The following is a 14096-nucleotide window of genomic DNA, read 5'->3' on the forward strand; positions in this document are numbered from 1 at the left end:
AGCTAAGATGCATCTAATAGGATTTCTTAAAGTAAACAACATAAGAATAGGAAAAAAAACTAATGGGTGAGAATTTCCAGAATTGATAAGGGATTCCAATCTCAGATTTAGAAAGTCCCCCACTCAAACAAACAAAACAAAAAAAACTATCCCTAAACACATCATACCAAAAGAACAATTAGTATAGCAACCAACTTTTCAAAGCAGTAATGAATGCTGTAATCCAATGAAATAATATATATGAAGCAATGAGAAAAAATTAACTGTCCATCTAAAATTGTATGGATGGAAAATCTATGTTTTATGAATTAATATAATCAAAAACATTCACAAATCAACAAAAACCTGAGGGACTGTATTTACAAAAGATGCTCATTAAATACAATTCTAAAGTATATACCTCAGGAAGAATGAAAATGATACTAGATGAATATCTGAGATACATAGGACAAAAAGCAACGAAATGCTAAAATGTCAAATGTGTGTAAATCTGGTATGGATTGACTATAAAAGAATAATTGTGTTCAAATAATGGGGATTAAAAACAAAGCTGAAATAGAGTGCCAGACAGCAATAGTGTATAGTCTGGGCAGAGAGCAAGAATGAGTAATCCTGCAGTCTATTTATTTTTCAGAAGAGGGGCAGGGATATTGCTACGATTATTAAAATTTATAAAGCAACTTCCAAAAGAACAGAAGCAGAGAGTGGAACTTCCAAAGCAACAAAGACAAAAGAAACGTGAACAAAATGAAGCTGTTCTAAAAGTATGCTAGACATGAGAAATCGTAGAGAAGATATAAAACTACAGAAAAATAGAAGCTACAAAATCATGTGCTGGAAATTTAAGCATCTTAGAAATTACATTAAATATCCTTTGACAAAATGTCTTTGTTAAAGTATACAGATTGTCAGTATGCATTTTAAAATTTCCCATTAATAAAATGATGAAAATAGTCAAATCAAGTCTAAAATCAAGCAAAAGAAAGATGGTGTAACTATGTAAATAGCAGATTAAAAAAACTTCAATAAAATAAATTTGAGAAAAGATTTTCTGATAAAATTCCTCACAAATAGAGATATATGTAATGGTGAGAAAGCTACAAGGCAATTTTATTGTTCCACATTTGACCGGAACAGGTTCACACTTTCATGTCAGTATCTACAGGTTTTGTCAGTCAAAAACTAAGCGAGGCACAGGAGACTGGGAGGACACCATTAACAAATATGATTTAGCATCTGGTAGAAATACATACGTTTCTTCATCCAATAGTGGGAAATGTTGTATCAACTTCAATTTAAGAATGAAATATAAATATGGATTCGACCACATTATGAAGCAAATCTAAACACATTTTAAAGTTTTATTGTTATGCGGTGAGTGGTCTCTAAAATAAAAATAAATTAGAAATTTATTAAACTAGGTATCGACAGAATGTATCTCAAAATAATAAAAGCTATTTACGACAAACCAACAGCCAATATCATACTGAATGGGCAAAAACTGGAAGCATTCCCTTTGAAATCTGGCACTAGACAAGGATGCTCTCTCTCACCACTCCTATTCAATATAGTACCGGAAGTTCTAGCCAGAGCAATCAGGCAAGAAAAAGAAATAAAGGGTATTCAATTAGGAAAGGAGGAAGTCAAATTGTCTCTATTTGCAGATGACATGATTGTATATCTAGAAGACCCCATCATCTCAGCCCAAAATCTCCTGAAACTGATAAGCAACTTCAGCAAAGTCTCAGGATACAAAATCAATGTGCAAAAATCACAAGCATTCCTATACACCAATAACAGACTTAAAGAGAGCCAAATCAAGAACGAACTGCCATTCACAATTGCTACAAAGAGAATAAAATACCTAGGAATACAACTAACAAGGAACGTAAAGGACCTCTTCAAGGAGAACTACAAACCACTGCTCAACGAAATAAGAGAGGACACAAACAAATGGAGAAACATTCCATGTTCATGGTTAGGAAGAATTAATATCATGAAAATGGCCATATTGCCCAAAGTAATTTACAGATTCAATGCTATCCGCATCAAGCTACCAATGACCTTCTTCACAGAACTGGAAAAAACCACCTTAAACTTCATATGGAACCAAAAGAGAGCCCGCATAGCCAAGTCAATTCTAAGCAAAAAGAACAAAGCAGGAGGCATCACACTACCGGTCATCAAACTATATTACAAGGCTACAGTAATCAAAACAGCATGGTACTGGTACCAAAACAGTGATATAGACCAATGGAATAGAACAGAGGCGTCGGAGGCAGCACAACATAACTACAACCATCTGATCTTTGACAAACCTGATAAAAACAAGCAATGGGGAAAGGATTCCCTGTTCAATAAGTGGTGTTGGGAAAACTGGCTAGCCATATGCAGAAAGCAGAAACTCGACCCCTTCCTGACACCTTACACTAAAATTGACTCCAGATGGATTAAAGACTTAAACATAAGACCTAACACCATAAAAACCCTAGAAGGAAACCTAGGCAAAACCATTCAGGACATAGGCATAGGCAAGGACTTTATGACCAAAACACCAAAAGCATTGGCAACAAAAGCCAAAATAGACAAATGGGACCTAATCAAACTCCACAGCTTCTGCATGATGAAAGAAACAGTCAATAGAGTGAATCGGCAACCAACAGAATGGGAAAACATTTTTGCAGCCTACCCATCTGACAAAGGGCTGATATCCAGAATTTACAATGAACTAAAACAGATTTACAAGAAAAAATTCAAAAATGGGCGAAGGATATGAACAGATACTTTACAAAAAAAGACATACATGAGGCCAACAAGCATATGAAAAAATGCTCATCATCACTAGTCATTAGAGAAATGCAAATCAAAACTACATTGAGATACCATCTCACGCCAGTTAGAATGGCGATCATTAAAAAATCTGGAGAAAACAGATGCTGTAGAGGTTGTGGAGAAATAGGAACACTCTTACACTGTTGGTGGGAGTGTAAATTAGTTCAACCATTGTGGAAGACAGTGTGGCGATTCCTTAAGAACCTAGAAATAGAAATTCCATTTGACCCAGCAATCCCATTACTGGGTATATAGCCAAAGGATTATAAATCGTTCTACTATAAGGACACATGCACACGAATGTTCATTGCAGCACAGTTTGCAATAGCAAAGACCTGGAACCAACCCAAATGCCTGTCGATGATAGACTGGACAGGAAAAAATGTGGCACGTATACACCATGGAATATTATGCAGCCATCAAAAACGATGAGTTCGTGTCCTTTGTAGGGACATGGATGAACCTGGAAACCATCATTCTCAGCAAACTGACACAAGAACACAAAATCAAGCATCGCATGTTCTCACTTATAGACGGGTATTGAACAACGAGAACACATGGACACAGGGAGGGGAGCACTATACACTGGGGTCTGTTGGGGGGGAGTGAGGGGAACAGCGGGTGGTGGGGAGTTGGGGAGAGATAGCATGGGGAGAAATGCCAGATATAGGTGAAGGGGAGGGAGGCAGCAAATCACACTGCCACGTATGCACCTATGCATGTTACTCACATGTACCCCAAAACCTAAAATGCAATTAAAAAAAAGAAATCTATTATAAAATATTTAAAATAAGTCTTGAACATTTGAAACTGTACTTCTTAATAATGTCATGGGTAAGAAAATAAATCATAATGCAAATATAAAATACTCAGAAATACATATCAAGATTTAAATAATCAGGCATAAACAGAAATAGAAAAAAAAAAGCAAATTAGAAAACTCTTCTGAATGCAACAAGTTAGACATAAACTAATTGAAAGAACTCCCAAATTCTTAGATTGGAAGACTCGATATCAAAAAGCTGGCAATTTTCCCTAAAAATTTTAATAAATTTACTCCCATCCTCTGAAAATAGCATTCTTTTTTCTGGTGCTAAAAATTTAACTGCAACCTGCGTGAACTCCTCTAGCAACCATTAGGGGGAAGAACTCACTTAATGATAACCTAAAATGCAAGGAAAAGAGATTGTTAAATTTAACTTTATAGAAATAATTTTTAAAGTAAGGCCTTATTTTGGGTCAGATATGCTGTACGGCACTTCAGAATCATTTTTTCCTTTAATTATCACTGAAACCATAGACAATAGGTTTAATATCCAAATTTTACAGAAAAGAAAGCCGAATCAGCCTGCGTTTACAGAATGTGCTCAAAGTTCCATCCTAATACATTGATAAAAGTTAATTCAACCCTCATATAATTTTACACCAGAATCCATGTACTTACCCAGTATACTTGTATGACTACCAATAGTTTAAGAACTAGGCTAAACAGTGTAAAAAAGAGGACTAGAGAATTACATTACTCCAGAAGTAAAATTGCCTCAGAGCCCTCAGTAAAATATAGCACAGTAAAAATATTGTTTTCCTGTTTTATTTGTTTCAATAAACTGAAAATTGTGAATATAATGAGACAGAAAGATACCCAAAAAACAGAGTTTTAACCCCAATCAAATTAAAAGGTAGTACCCAAACTTAAAAACCACCTATATGCAAGGCTTGACCGCAATGAGGATGGGTACAGTGTTGAGGGGAGGAGGGTCTCCCACACTGACTTAGGCTCATTCAGACCACTGATGGGGCAAACATTCTGCAAAGGTGGTTGTCACACCCCTAAAGAGCAATGCCTTGTAATGATCTGGGGGCTTGAAGCTTTTGGAACTTTTCTCATCATCCCTGAGTAGTGGGATGAGTCAGATAGAGGTAGTAAATTAAAAAATAGAGAGCAAAAATAATTTAACAAGAAGCTACCTACTGATTGAAGGTTTGGAGAAGAGAAAGGGTGGCAATAACTTTGCAACTGCTAATCTTAGTTTTCTGCCAAGATCTAAGGCTAAATCATGCAAAGAAAGATATTCCAAGGACCCTTCACTGTAAGCAAGGTCAGAAAAAAATACAGCAAATGGTAAAGCCCAGCAATAACGTGCAGGCTGAAGAATTCAGGGAGAAGTGTACAAATGACTGCAAGGAACTTTGAAATGCATCTAAAAATAATATGGATTGATGATTGGAGAGAAGGATGAATAAATGGATAGATACATAATAAAGCTAATAAAATAGTAACTGTAGACTCTAGGCAATGGGTACACAGGGATTCGTTGTATAATTTTTTCAACTTTGATGTATGTTTCTACATTTATATAATAAAATGAACAATAAGGGACTGTGTCAAATAAGCCATTTCTTTATATATATAAAAAAAAACCCAAAGGCAATGAGTTAGTAGAAAATTATTTAGATTCAATAAAAACTCAAACAACAGTCTGCTTCAGATCATCATACTGATCTCCCAGATTTTAGCAGGGATGGTTTTCCTGCAACCCTCGAAACAATCCCATTTAATAAGTAATAATTAGAGGGCAGCCAATACACAACCTTTGCAAGTTGTTGAAAATACAAAAAGAAAATGAACATAATAAATAAAAAAGAAGAGAAGAAAATTCACCAGAAAAAAACAGCACTCTGAAAAAATAAAATTTAGAAAAAACAATAAAAACAAGCAACAAGAAGAGAAATATAAAGCCATTCCATAATAAAAGTAATATAAGAATCAATTAGGAGAATAAACCCTTGAAAACAGGTAAGACACTTAACATAAAAAAAAAAAGGTTTGAGAAAAATGTGCTTCATAAACTGGGAGAGGATCGTAAAAGATTACAGGATTAAAGATGGAGTGATTGCTCTAGAAGACAGATAAACGATATTTTTAAAACTCCAATCATATCTGTGGAGGAACTAAAAAGATAAATGGAAGAACAAACTTACTCCCACGTGTAATTTTTAAAAAATTCTTAAATAGAAAATCTGCTTATGGAAAATGCAGAATAGTTCAGGAAAAAAACAATGCAGAATTATCAACAACTACATATAACTTGTTGAAATACTGTTTGAAAATATAAAGACAAAGCCATGTCATGCTGAGATAATGTAATTCATTTTAGTCATTTGGTTTCCATTAAAAAATATTATAACGGGTTTGGTGCAGTGGCTCATTCCTGTAATCCTAGCAATTTGGGAGGCCAAAGCACGAGGATCACTTGAGCCCAAGAGTTAGAAACCAGCATGGACAACATGGTGAAACCTCATCTCTACCAAAAAAAAAAAATAATAATAATACAAAGAATTAGCCAAGCTTTTTAGTGTGCGTCTGTAGTCCCAGCTACATGGAAGGCTGAGGTAGGAGGATCATGATCACTTGAGCCTAGGAGGTCAAGGCTGCAGAGGACCATGATCAAGTCACTTGCACTACAGCCTAGGAGACAGAGCAAGACACAGTCTCTTTAAAAAAATTCAGAAAGGAAAGTTTGATAATCATTTTTCAGTGTGTAAAATGGTATAAAAGTAAAGGAAAATTTTTATATTTATCACTAAATACATTTGTATTATATTACCTACAATATATATTTGATGATTATTTAATTATATTATATATTAATTTATGAAAGTATTTTTCCTCTTTAGAATAACTTGTGTGTAGAGACACGATATGAAACAACGATCAAAAGACCCTGTGGAAGAGCCCGTGTTTCCTGCAACAGCAGAATAGCTGGGGTTTGTGACCTCTGTTTTCCCTGGAATCTCCTAGATTGATGCCTGGGCCTCCTCACCTCACTACAAGAGCCACTGGCCTATAGGATAATGTCAGAAGGACTAATAAATAGATGATAAGCTCAGCAAATTAAAAACAGAATAAACATGAAGAAAATCATAAGTCAAACAGACGGAAAAAAAAACCAAAGCAAAACAAAACCAAACTTTGACAGGAGCCTGAGAAAAATACTTACATAAAATAGTAAAAGAATTTACAGCACTATGGACATTGCTTCAGGAAGTATGGAGGCCAGTGATATTGAAATAAATCTTTCAAGTACTGAAAAAAAAAAATGCAAACCCAGAATTCTATACCTGGCTTCATTCAAAAATAAAGCCAAAGATAGAGTGATGTTAGTCAAAGAGGAAGAGTAAGGACCACTGAAAATTTTCTCTTTGTTATGAGCAAGGGAAAAAATGAAAAGACAATGTTAGAATCAACTTTTTCAGCACTCTGGAAAAAAGCCAAAGGCTTATAGCAACACAACAAACATTTAGCTAAAAACAAACAACAACAACAACAAAAACCCAGCAAATCATGGTAAGAAAAGTGACAATGAGCTTTGTAGCATTTTAACTTAACCTAGTCTCCTCCACCACTCTCCAGCAGCCTTAAAAACTAAAGCTTGCATTTTTGTTACAGAGGAGAGAACAAGTCAAGCTCCTGAAACCCTAATTTTCAAAGAATAGTCATTATTTGATCTGTCTCTGATTCCTGGGAAGACCTTACTAAAAATACTTGTCTTCATTTTGCCTCATTCCAACTCACCTAGTTCTAAAAGCCTCTCCTCAGGGATTGTTTGTTGATAACAAAACTGCCTGAAGTGACAGATTACAGTTGGGAAAATAAAAGTCTAACCAAAAAGCTTAAAAAGAAAAGCTGAGAAATAGAATGCCCATAGTGGCTTTGAAATTATCCAACATATTCATGGGAATCTAGAGGCCACACATGTATATAGGGCTATGTGCATTCTTAGGAAAGACTGGAGAAGACCCTACTCTCACCTCTGGCTGACACTGGGGCTCTCTACAAACAGCACTCTACATGACCTGACCAAGGGTTGAAGACATGCCTCAAAACACACACAGCCCCCCTGCAGGCTGGGAGACTTATGGATCCCAGCATTCCAAGAAGTCACTGTCCAATCAACAGATGACACGTGGAGCAGGCAATTCAGTGGCCACACTTGACAAAGATACAGATTTTATAGAATTAGTTTGGAAACACTAAACACACAAACAACCACAAATTAAATAAGCAAAAACAGTGAAAGTAAATGGATGAAAAAGATACACTATGCAAATAGTAATAAAAGGAGAGCTGGCACTTTGGGAGGCCGAGGCAGGTGGATCACGAGGTCAACAGATCGAGACCATCCTGGTCAACATGGTGAAACCCCGTCTCTACTAAAAATACAAAAAATTAGCTGGGCATGGTGGCACGTGCCTGTAATCCCAGCTACTCAGGAGGCTGAGGCAGGAGAATTGCCTGAACCCAGGAGGCGGAGGTTGCGGTGAGCCGAGCCAAGATCGCGCCATTGCACTGCAGCCTGGGTAACAAGAGCAAAACTCCGTCTCAAAAAAAAAAAAAAAAGGAGAGCTGGAAAACATACAAATAACAGACAAAAGAGACTTTAAGGCAACAATTCTTACAAGAGACCTATGACAATATTTTAAATAGTAAAATGGTTAATCCCTCAAGAAGACATTAAAAATTTAAACATATATGCATGTAAACATATATGCATGCACATAGTACATGAAGCAAAGAAATGAGTTAAAGGAAAAATAGGCAATTCAATATTAGATATTTCAAAGTCTAAATTTTAATAATGGATATAATTGCACAGAATATTAACCTGGAAAAAAAATGATTGGAAAAACTTTACATCCAAATAAATCTTACAGACATCTATAGAAATAGAATAGTCCACCCAGCTACAACAGAACACACTGTCTTCTTAATTGCACATGAACATTCCCCAAGGTAGACCATATGTCAGACCTTAAAGCAAGTCTCAATACCTCAAAAAGGAGTGAAATGACACTATATTCTGTGACAATGGAATGAAATTAGAAATGAGTAATAGAAGGATATTTGGGAAATTAAACAACACACTCCCAAATAAATAAATCTCAGATGTAATTGCTGAGAGCATTAGTGAGCCAGAGGCTGTTGCTGGGCATGAACAGACAGAGATACAGGGAAGAGGGCAGATTGAGGGTACAAAGAAGAAAGAGCCCTCTTGCCACACAGAGGAAGTGGGAGTATATGACGTCCAACTGAAGATTTTTTTGATTGCCTGTGAAACAAACAAATTGGAATAAATCACTCAGTATAGAAAAACAAAGAAACAAACAACACCTTAGTCTCTATTTATGCATTTGTTTTGAGTGGGTAAAAATAATCAGTGTTTATATGGTAACTAAGTTATAGGCAGACATTTTAATCTTATTTTTCCAGTCTATGAGAATTTCATATAAGATCTGAAATTTTAGAGATCTGAATATGATGCGATGTTTACAGTCTAGCTAAACTTACTATATATAAAACGGAAAAATTTACTATATACAAAATTTATTTTCCATTTAGAGAAAACATGTTGAATAATGAATTGGCACTGTTAGTATAGACTTCTGAAACACTCGAAGTGGCATTGTTTTGAAAAAGGAATGTAAAATAAGCAAACTGACTTTTTCTTTAAAAAATAAGGTTTCTAGAGATATTTCTAAACTGTCATATTTATAAACACGATTAAGTGCATGTTTGCAAGTCATCTTTAAAATATTGTCTTGCAATATATATGTTTTTCAGGTAAGTAAATTATAGCTTAAATTTAGACATCCAATTGGAAAATATTTTCACTGCATTTTTGAAAGGTGAAAAAAATACCATCTTTTCATGGGCCAGAAGCTCTGTCCATGTGCATGTATGAACACATGTATGTGTGCACGTGTGTGTACTCATGTTAACATACATGTTCACGCCCACTCACATATACCTACAGACATCTATAGAACAGTCCACCCAGCAACAACAGAGCACACAGTCTTCTCAACTGCACATGGAACATTGCCCAGGACACTGTTCTCTTTCACTTCAGAGTAAAATCAAGGTGTAGCTTGTGATGGGTGTAACCTGCACTTCAACCACAGTAAAACTAGAAATTGCTAGGCACTTGTTTCTATTGGTCTCATCTTCCTTTGAAGTATAGTCTAGTTCTGGCCAGTGTTGACCTTAGTAAGAATAGGTCAGGAACAACTGGAACCCATGTTGCTTTGTTACAAGAGATGGTAACATTTGTGTAGAACCTGGCTAAGTAGGTGCTCTTTGCCCTCCTAAATAATGCCCTCCCCATACCCATTACACATTGGAAATTTATTCAAATTTCCAATAATGAGGTTTACTGAGTGCAACAATAATTTACAGAACTCTTTCTTCAACACAAAGAGTGTGGAACTTGATGCCAAATAATGCAACAGGAGATAGTGCACAGCTCTAATGGGTGCAGCAGCACAAGGTTGGGCTTTCCCTCAGGGTACCAAAAGCAATGTGCAAACACTTATTTATGTATGTTCTTTTATTTTTTGAGTCTAGCTCTGTCACCCAGGCTGACGTGTAGTGGCATGATCTTGGCTCACTGCAACCTCTGCCTCCTAGGTTCAAGAGATTCTCCTGCCTCAGTCTTCCAAGTAGCTGAGACTACAGGCATGCAGTACCATGCCCAGCTAATTTTGTATTTTTAGTAAAGACAGGGTTTCACCATGTTGGTTAGGCTGGTCTCAAACTCCTGACCTCAGATGATCCACCTGCCTCAGCCTCCCAAAGTGCTGGTATTACAGGCGTGAGCCACCACACCCGGCCTTATATCTGTTCATATATATATATATACATTTATAGCAATAGTGGAAAACAAGAACAAATATGAATTGAAAGAGAAAGTGAAAGTCTTCAAACAAGAGTACTGCCAAATACAAATATTTGTGATCTGAGCGGTCACAAGGCCTCGTATTGGGCTTTCAACAACTAACAATGTGATACCATGACCTTTTGCAGCATACCTAGAAAGAAGAGGAGCAGAGAGAGAGGAGAGGAGAGGGATATGGAAACACTGAGGATACAAGAGCAGGGCTATGATTGCTCAGCCATTCACCCCTGGCTGAAATGCCAAGGCCAGAGTCAGTTATAAAACAACAACAATACCCACAAATTGTATGTGGCTTGGGTTTTGTGTAAATACACAAAGGAAAAACAAAAAGCCTAATGATTTCTTTACCAAGAGAGACAATTATTCTCTTCTATTAAAGATCCCAGTTGCAGAATTATAATCACATGTGATCTGAAATAGCAGTAGTCTACTAGACTATTAATTGTCTAGTTTTAGGACTAAATTCCAAATAGAGAATGAACTGTGCTTGCCTTTCAAAACAAGGTGAGGTAGACAGCCCTATGAACAACCCCAAAAAGTGGTTAAGTTTAATGGCACTCTCCAAATCTCCAAAATAATTGGATTTACTACAGTTCATACACTTCTCTCCAATATGCATATTAAAGATGTGTGTTCATCTACATTTGTATTATGAACAATGGCATCTTTATAATTGAATATAATAAACTCAGTTTATGAAATATATACATATAAAGAAGCAACTAAAAAGTATCCTGCTTTTAAATCCCCATACCCATTACACATTGGAAATTTATTCAAATTTTAGAAACAATCCAAGTGCCAAGAAAATATTTTTTGTGCTTTTTATTATTTATAATGAGAATATTGGATTTTTCTCTATATTTATCTCATCATAATATTTTCATTAATATAAGAAAAAGAACAAATTATCTCTGGTAATTACTTTTAAAAATAGGATGTATCAAACTGCAAATTAATTAAGCAAATTTTTTAATGTCCTTAAATATTAAAAAAATTATGTCAAAGAATCCCTATAAAAGCATAGGCTGCAAAAAGTATATTAGCCTGTTACTTTCCTAAAATGATCATTGTAGTAATAACTTTAGAGGCCCATTTACTATTAAATATTACTCAAATGTCTGGAAAAGTTAATATTCTGGTTAACTTAATGTTCTAGTTAATTTAAAGTTAATACATTAAAAAATGTAATTCAGTATAATGTAGGATCGCCATTAACAAAATTGACTTAATGTGTAGGTGAGAATCACAGTGATCTATTTTCTGTCCCTTTTATAGTTCTTACTTTTAAACAAGACAGATATACCTAGAGCTTTAACTCCACCAAGGCCTTGCTGAATAAAAGCTGTCACAGTGGTACCTGGAACTCCCTCTTTCTCTACATCAGTGAGAGCAGGTTGGAATCACCTGAGGATACCTTGGGTGCATAGGGCTACAAGACACATTATCATGCTCAGGGCTCCTGAGCTCCCTCACAGGATAGGGCCTCTGGTTCCTGGTTTTCATCTCAGGGCCTGACTTGGGCCTGAATTCTGTCTTGAACTGAAATCTAGCTGCCTGAATTTCAGAACTCCTTGCCTAGTCCCTGCCTAGACCACGCTAAAGGCTGGTCCTGGGTTTTGAAAATTTTAAAATTAGTATGTTTGGACCTCCTGATCCATGATTCTAGAATACGTCCAATTCCCACTCATGGTTGCCTAGAAACTTCTGCCCCCATCTACTCCCCTATCTCGTGGAGGCTGATGCTCACCCAGTCCTGGTAAGTCTGGGGTTAGCTCTGGCCTCTGAATAGGGAAGTCTCTCATTTTGGTGAGGTCTTCCAGCTCCTGTGCCATGTTGTGTTGACATCTTCATACCGCTCACAAGTGACGATCCAATTTGCTGCACACCTGGGTGCAAGTGATTTATCACACTTAACAAACACAATATGTGGAATTTTTGAAGACTGATATTTTTCAAAGATCGGCCCCAATCTCACCCATGTCCAATAGACCTGTTATTGAAGTTCTGGTCATGAGGATGACTCCTTGGATTAATACAATATTCTTAGATCTATTCCAAAAGTATGAACTAAAAGAAATAACAGTTGTTAACTACTGACATGCAGCAGGGTCCTAAGGAAATAAGACATAAGATAGGAACAATTTTATTTATTCATTCCAAATATATATCTTGAACATCTGCTATATGCAAGTCTCTGAGTTAGGCACAGTAAAGAGAAAATGGATTAGTGGTGAGCTCAGAATAAGCTGAAGCCTGGTATAATATACAGTTGGTAGAGAGTATTAATATTAAAAACAAGATGAATTTCTATATCACCCATTTATACATGTGTAACTATCTCCAAGATGAAAATAAAGAACATTTGCTGCACGCTGGTAAACTCCCTCATGAGCTTTCCCAGTCAGTATCCACCTCCCCACTCCACAGGAACCTTTATTTTTATTTCTATCATCATAGACATATTTTATGTATTCTTGCATTTCTTACTAATGATATTATTCGATAGATATGCTTTTGTGTCTTGCTTCTTTAACTGAATGTTATATATCTGTGAAATTCATTCATGTTATTATGTCTAATAGTAGGTTATTTTATTTTCTTTTTCATTACTGTGCAGTTTTTCATCGTATGGTTATTCCAGAGCTTACCTATTTTACTATTGATAGATTTTTGGGCTATTTGTAGTTTAGGCATATTATAAATAAAGCTGCTATATATATTCTTATAAATGCCATTCAGATGCATACTTCTGTTTCACTATCTCAAGAATGACAAGAAAATTATGTAGGCTCACTTTTACAATATCTATTAATTTATTCAGTCCTAATTTGGGAAATTAGACATCAATTATTGCAACGCAACATGTTACGAATTAAAATTCAGGTTTTTTTGTTTGTTTGTTTGTTTGTTTGTTGTGAGACAGAGTCCCACTCTGTCACCCTGGCCAGAGTGCAGTGGTGTGATCTCGGCTTATTGCAGCCTCCACCTCCTGGGTTCTAGCGATTCTCCTGCCTCAGCGTCTGGAGTAGCTGGGATTACAGGCATGCACCACCATGCCTGGATAGTTTTTATATTTTTAGTAGAGACAGGGTTTCACCATGTTGGCCAGGCTGGTGTTGAACTCCTGACTATGGGTGATCCACCCATCTTGGCCTCCCAAAGGGCTGGGATTACTGGCATGAGCCACCATGTCCAGTCAAGGTTCCTGTTTAGCCCACCTTGATCTCAAGGAATTCAACCTAATATCTAAGACATAAGCTGTTTTCCCCCTCCCTTTCTTCTTGCTTCTCTTTCCTTTGATTCTTTTCTTTCTCCTTAAGTCAACCGTTTGAAAATAAACTGCAGAGATCCTATCCCTTTGCCCTCAATAATCTTGCTTGTATCTCCTAAAAACAATGATATTATTTTGCATAATCATAGTGCAGTTTCAAATTTCAGAAATTTTAGCACAGATATAATACTATTATCTAATGTGCAGTTCATTTTCAAATGTCTCTGATTATTCCGTTATTGCTCTTAACAGCA

The sequence above is a fragment of the Aotus nancymaae genome, unplaced genomic scaffold (assembly GCF_030222135.1).
Source record: "Aotus nancymaae isolate 86718 unplaced genomic scaffold, 86718_ANA_hifiasm-v0.15.2.pri h1tg000155l, whole genome shotgun sequence".
Classification (NCBI taxonomy): Eukaryota; Metazoa; Chordata; class Mammalia; order Primates; family Aotidae; genus Aotus; species Aotus nancymaae.